The sequence below is a fragment of the Rattus norvegicus genome, unplaced genomic scaffold, assembly GCF_021556685.1.
Source record: "Rattus norvegicus strain SHRSP/BbbUtx unplaced genomic scaffold, alternate assembly SHRSP_T2T unassigned-0000111, whole genome shotgun sequence".
Taxonomy (NCBI): domain Eukaryota; kingdom Metazoa; phylum Chordata; class Mammalia; order Rodentia; family Muridae; genus Rattus; species Rattus norvegicus.
Window position 1 is genome coordinate 135,830 of NW_028238832.1, and position 6,671 is coordinate 142,500.

At 58.0% G+C, this 6,671-nt stretch overlaps 1 long non-coding RNA gene across 1 annotated transcript in view; it reads left to right on the forward strand.

Moving 5' to 3' along the window:
* The first annotated feature begins 1,490 nt into the window (after positions 1-1,490).
* Positions 1,491-6,671, forward strand: part of LOC147997602 (uncharacterized) — an 18,404-nt gene continuing 13,223 nt past the window's right edge. Inside the window, exon 1 of the long non-coding RNA XR_015647703.1 lies at positions 1,491-1,639. This is a non-coding gene — a long non-coding RNA (uncharacterized LOC147997602). The remainder of the gene's footprint in view (positions 1,640-6,671) is intronic.

Sequence of the window (6,671 nt, forward strand, 5' to 3'; positions counted from 1 at the left end):
TTCTGGCATGCAGACATATAGTCAGCAGAGAGAGCTGTGTGGGTGGCCGAGGCAGGCAGAGTGGACCTCTGTGAGCTTGAGGCTAGATAAGTCTACGGAGCAAGTTCCATGACTGCCTGGGCTATACCAAAAGAAACGTACCTTGAGGCAAAACAAAACAAAGCAGAAAAGGTTCTGCTTTTATTTTACAGACATGTGTTCTCTCTAGTCCTATTGACTATAGAAGTTTGATCATGAAGTCACATTGATTTTTATTACAGAGTTTATTTGTGTGTGTGTGTGTGTGAGAGAGAGAGAGAGAGAGAGAGAGAGAGAGAGAGTTTTTCTTTAATCTTCAAACATATTTTTTATTGTTTATTTATTTTATGAGCACACTGTCACTGTCTTCAACACACAAGGAGAGGATTCCATTACAGATGGTTGTGAGCCACCATGTGGTTGCTGGGATTTGAACTAAGGATCTCTGGAAGAGCAGTCAGTGCTCTTCACCGCTGAGCCGTCTCTCCAGCCCTGAAACAATATCTTGAATAAACAATAACAAAAACACTAAAACTAAGTCTGCCAGTTTTCCTCTTTCTTTCTCTCTCTCTCTCTCTCTCTCCCTCTCCCTCCCTCCCTCCCTCCCTTCCTTCTTTCTTCCTTTCTTTCTTTTTCTTCAGATAGGATTTCTTAGTGAATGATATTTATGTTGATATAAATTTTTTACGTACTTTTGACTGGCTAACTAACTAGCTAAGTCTGCCTGTCCCTAAAGAAGGAGTTCCCCTGCCACAACTAAATACGTGCATAGAAAAAAAATATATAATTATTAACTTGGGATGAAACTAATGTAACAAGCAAGCAAACAAACGCACAAACAAACAAAGTAGGGATGGTGGTGCTGGGTGCCTGGTATATGGGAGATGGGAGACCTGTGGTCTAGAGCGTCCAGGCTCTGGCCTCCATACTCTGGACTGCATTCTCTCTAGCAATCTTCCCAAAGTGGCTGTATTTAACCATGTTTTTATTTTTTAAATTGGCTCTCTCTCTCTCTCTCTCTCTCTCTCTCTCTCTCTCTCTCTCTCTCTCTCCCTCCCTCCCTCCCTCCCTCCCTCCCTCCCCCCACCACACACACAGAGGCACGTGTGAACAAGGGAATGCAAATGCACAAAATAAGTATGTTTTGATCAGAGTGAAAACAAATCACGGGAATTTTAACCATTCCACCATCATTCCACCATTCTTTTAATTTACTCTCTGTGTTTAGTCTTCCAAAGAGGGTGGCAGGTGTGTGGTTTGGTGAGTGCCGGCTGGCGGTGGCAGCGAGGAACAGAGAACAACAACAACCCCCCTCCCCCCCATCGGGATCGGTGGAGGGTTTTAAAAATGAGTGAGCCATTTAAAAATGGTGTGGAACTGAGGTCGCCGCCACCCTCCCCTCACGCCGGAGTTTGGACGCTCCCTTTTCTAACTGTGCCTGTTCCTTGCTAATTGTTAACCGATTCGAGAGTGCATGTCCTTTCACTTAGAGGTGGCCTGTTTTCACCGCTCCGTCCTACTTTCCTTTTCTGGGTGCCTGAGGGGTTGGCCCCGAGTCCATCCCGCGTTCACTGTGTTCCGGCGGGACAACCGGGACCGTTTGTGCCATTCGGGAGAAGTGGTGGGTACCTGCCCCGTTGTGCGTGGGTGAGTGTCCCCCTGAGCTAGGGAGGTCACTCTGGAGAGACGGAATGAGTGTGTGGCAGCGGCGGCGCGCGTGACAGTCTGTATTGGTTTGCTTGATCGAGATCGCTGTCGGGCGACACCTAGTGGCGACAAGTTTCCGCAACGCTCCTGTCCCCCGGTTGGTGACAAAGGACGGGGAAGTGCCTGTGGTGAGCCGGCCAGGGTGAGAGGGTGACAGGCAAGCAGGCGGGTGCGCGACGGAGACGCCGTCCTGTCTGGGGACCATCTCTAGCTAGGAGGTTGTACCTGGAGAACTTCAGGGGAGGAGGTGGCTGTACGACCTATTGGGACACAAGGAGGGGTTGGTGGCAGCTGGATGAGGTCGACCAGAAGGCTTGGGCCCCGTCCCGGATTTTTTTTTTTTTTCCAATTTTTTTTTAAATTTTTTATTTTATTTTATTTTATTTTTTATTTCTTCCCTCCTCTCCGGTCCCAGCCAGCGGGACCATAGACACTTTTGAGGCCGAGAGGGTGCTGTGTCCCCGGCCTCCGAGCCGAGGTGGCCCGGCTAGGGGGCGCCACGGAGTTTTTTTTTTTTTTTCTTTTCAGGAGTCCTTCGGTCCCAGCCAGCGGGACCATAGACACTTTGAGGCCGAGAGGGTGCTGTGTCCCCGGCCTCCGAGCCGAGGTGGCCCGGCTAGGGGGCGCCACGGAGTTTTTTTTTTCTTTTCCAGGAGTCCCTTCGGTCCCTGATAGCGGGAGCCTGGACCTCTGAGGCCGAGAGGGTGCTGTGTCCCCGGCCTCCGAGCCGAGGTGGCCCGGCTAGGGGGCGCCACGGAGTTTTTTTTTTTTCTTTTCCAGGAGTCCCTTCGGTCCCTGATAGCGGGAGCCTGGACCTCTGAGGCCGAGAGGGTGCTGTGTCCCCGGCCTCCGAGCCGAGGTGGCCCGGCTAGGGGGCGCCACGAGTTTTTTTTTTTTTTCTTTTCCAGGAGTCCCTTCGGTCCCTGATAGCGGGAGCCTGGACCTCTGAGGCCGAGAGGGTGCTGTGTCCCCGGCCTCCGAGCCGAGGTGGCCCGGCTAGGGGGCGCCACGGAGTTTTTTTTTTTTTTTTTCTTTTCCAGGAGTCCCTTCGGTCCCTGATAGCGGGAGCCTGGACCTCTGAGGCCGAGAGGGTGCTGTGTCCCCGGCCTCCGAGCCGAGGTGGCCCGGCTAGGGCGCCACGGAGTTTTTTTTTTTTTTTCTTTTCCAGGAGTCCCTTCGGTCCCTGATAGCGGGAGCCTGGACCTCTGAGGCCGAGAGGGTGCTGTGTCCCCGGCCTCCGAGCCGAGTGGCCCGGCTAGGGGGCGCCACGGAGTTTTTTTTTTTTTTTTTTTCTTTTCCAGGAGTCCCTTCGGTCCCTGATAGCGGGAGCCTGGACCTCTGAGGCCGAGAGGGTGCTGTGTCCCCGGCCTCCGAGCCGGGTGGCCCGGCTAGGTGGCGCCACGGATTTTTTTTTTCTTTTCCAGGAGTCCCTTCGGTCCCTGATAGCGGGAGCCTGGACCTCTGAGGCCGAGAGGGTGCTGTGTCCCCGGCCTCCGAGCCGGGTGGCCCGGCTAGGGGCGCCACGGAGTTTTTTTTTTTTTTTCTTTTCCAGGAGTCCCTTCGGTCCCTGATAGCGGGAGCCTGGACCTCTGAGGCCGAGAGGGTGCTGTGTCCCCGGCCTCCGAGCCGAGGTGGCCCGGCTAGGGGGCGCCACGGAGTTTTTTTTTTTTTTCTTTTCCAGGAGTCCCTTCGGTCCCTGATAGCGGGAGCCTGGACCTCTGAGGCCGAGAGGGTGCTGTGTCCCCGGCCTCCGAGCCGAGGTGGCCCGGCTAGGTGGCGCCACGGATTTTTTTTTTTTTCTTTTCCAGGAGTCCTTCGGTCCCTGATAGCGGGAGCCTGGACCTCTGAGGCCGAGAGGGTGCTGTGTCCCCGGCCTCCGAGCCGAGGTGTCCCGGCTAGGGGCGCCTCCGAGACTTTATTTTTTCCAGGATCCTCCCCGGTCCCTGCCAGCGGGAGCATGGACTTCTGAGGCCGAGGGGAAGCTGTGTTCCAGGCTATCTACCATGGCCTCCTCGGTCTGTGAGCACTCAGGGTTCTAAGGTCGACCAGTTGTTCCTTTGCGGTCCGGTTCTCTTTCTACATGGGGACCTCTTGGGGACACGTCACCGAACATGACTTCCAGACGTTCCGTGTGGCCTGTCATGTTTATCCCTGTGTCTTTTACACTTTTCATCTTTGCTATCTGTCCTTATTGTACCTGGAGATATATGCTGACACGCTGTCCTTTTGACTCTTTTTGTCATTAAAGGACGTTGGAAGAGGCTTGCACCAAGGCTGTTTGCTTGTCCAGCCCTAGCTCTTTTCTTCTGCGCATGGGCCTCTTCGATGCTTGAAGCTTAGCGTCCCCCATGAGTACGCTTCCTGCTTTCCCGTGCTTGCTTGCCTGTGCTCTCTGGGGCAGCTTTATGACAACCGTCCCGCGTGTCAGGCGTTCCCGATTTCCCCGTGGTGGTTGTCGTCCGTTACCGGTAGGAGTCGTTGGTGCCGAGTGCGACTGGAAGGGTTTTCCCGTTTGGTGCTAGTGACCCCCTGGCGTGCTCCTCTGCGGCCGACCGGTTTTTTTATTTGTTTTTTTTGTTTTTTTTTTTTTTGTTTTTGGAAGGAGTTCCCGAACCTCCGCTGCTTGGTGGTGTGTCCCTTTCTTTCCTGCTGTGTGCCTCCCGAGTTGCACCTTTTCTCCTTCGAAGGGGATTTTATTTTTATTTTTATTTTTTTTTATTTTTTTTTTTTTTGAAGGAGTTCCCGAACCTCCGCTGCCCGTTGAGTCCCGTTCTTCCACGCCACGTGCCTCCCGAGTGCAACGCTTCCTTTTTTCTCGCCCTCGAGAAGGGTAAATTTTTTTTTTGTGTGTGTGTGGCAGTGTTAGCGACTTCTTCCCGTGCTCTCTCTCGCTCTTCTCGCTCGTATTCCCGTCCAGTGCGTGTTAGAAAGCTCTCACGCCCGTTGTTCCCGATGCATGGCGTGTCTCGCTCCCGTTGGATCGATGTGGTGCTGCCGCGTTCTCTTCGGGCCGGGGCCTAAGCCGCGCCAGGCGAGGGACGGACATTCATGGCGAATGGTCATTCAGCGCGAATGGCGACCGCTCTTCTCGTTCTGCCAGCGGGCCCCTCGTCTCTCCTCCCCATTCCTTTGCAGGGTGGTGTGTGGAAGTCAGGGGTGCGGCTGTCCGGCACGAGCGCTGACCCGCGCACACTTGTTGCTGTGGTTCGCGGTGTCCCTGTGGACGTGTCGGGGGCGCTTGCCCCCACGCCGTTCACTGCTTCGCGGCCCTCTTCCCCCGTGCCGGGGAAGGTGGTAGACCCGCTGCGGTGCATACCCTTCCCGAATGGTGTGTGCACGCGCCCTGCTTTGTGTGAGCCTTGCGGTGCTCCTGGAGCGTTCCGGGCTTTGACCACCAAGGTGCCCGCTTCTGAGTTGGCGGTGGCGCTTCCCGCTCCCCGGCGTGCCTCCTGTGCTCCATGGTGCTTGTGCCTTTACGCTTTCCCTTGTCCTAGTTGCCGGCTTTCTGCACGGTGACAGAAAAGGGGGTCGAGGAGTTGAGTGTGCGGTTAAAAGGCTCCTTCCGTTGGGTGAGCGCCCACCCCGTGCCTATGTTTTTGGTGCCTTCACCCGCGGGCCCTGCGCGGTTAGGGTGGTGCTGAGCGATCGCGGCTGGCCCTTTTTAAAGACCGGACTCCCTCAAGTCAAGGCTCCTCCTTTGTGTGCGCCTTGAAGAGGCCTGGCCCTCGGCGGGGACCTGTCGCAGGTCCCCCCGGTCGCGAATGCTCAAGAAGACCCCGGAGAAGAGACCTTTGCCGATACCGCAGACCCCCCACCAGCTGGCGCGTGGTCCTTCCCGTTCTGTCCCGCGCCTGTTGCTCGTTTCCCGTTGCGTGCACGGAGCCCTTGGCTGCTCGTCGGTGTTGGGTTCGTCCCGCCCTCAGTGAGGAATTTGCCTTCTCTAGCTATCTTCGGAAAGGGCTTTACGATCTCCGAGGGGCTTCTCCCGGATGGTCCCCTCGGCTGCCCGCCCTGACCTCAGCCTTCTGCGCGCAGCGTTGCTCTCTCGCCTACCGCGACCCGCGCCTCCCCGCTCCGAGTACGAGGAGGGATCACGCGGGACGGGGCTCTGTCGACCTGCCGCTGTGCGGAGCTTGTGGGGGAGATTGGGTTTCTGGTGGCAGGTGGCGGGGAAGGGCCGTGCACACGCCCGCGTGCGCGGTACCCCCTCTCACCGCGAGGGGTCGTCGCGGGACGGGTGGGTTTGGAAGGGCGGCGCTGGGCTCCCGGTCCCACCCGCCTCCGTTTCCCCCGTGCCCTCCGTCGCGTGTGCGTCCCTCCCACGCGCGTCCACGTCCCGGCCACTCTCGCGGCGAGGTCGTGTCGCGTGTGGTGCGTGCCGCGTGCTCTCGGGCGTCTGCGGTTGCCGCCTCGTCCCCCCTTCCACGGCAGCGTTCCCACGGCCGGTGGAGATCGCGGGAGCCGTCCTACCCCCCTTCCCCCTCCGCGGGGCTCTCGAGGGTCCGTGAACCGCGGGGTTGGCCTCGCTCTCGGGGGCGGACTTCTTGTTTGGGGGAACCGGCGGTCGGCCGCGTCCGGCGCGTCGTCGGACGTTGGGACCCGCTGCCACGCGGGGGTCTTCGTCGGTTGGCGTCGGCGTCTGCCTCGGTTCTCTCTCGCGTCGGCTGGCGTCTCCTCGGGCTCCCGGGGGTTGTCCGTTGGTTTCGGGTCGGCTCGGTGCCGCGGGCGTGGCGGGACTGCTCCGGGTTGGGTGCAGTGTGATTCCCGCCGGCTTGGCTCGCGTGCCCGGTCGCCGCCCGAGCGGCCTCCCGGTCCCTTGTGAGGCGTCTCCCGCGGGGGGTGCCGCTGCGGCCGGCCCTGCCGTCGACGGTCCTCGTTCTGCCGGTTCGCTCCCCTCCCCGCCCGCCGGCGTTCCTTTCTCTCTCGCTCCTCGTCTGGCCGACCCG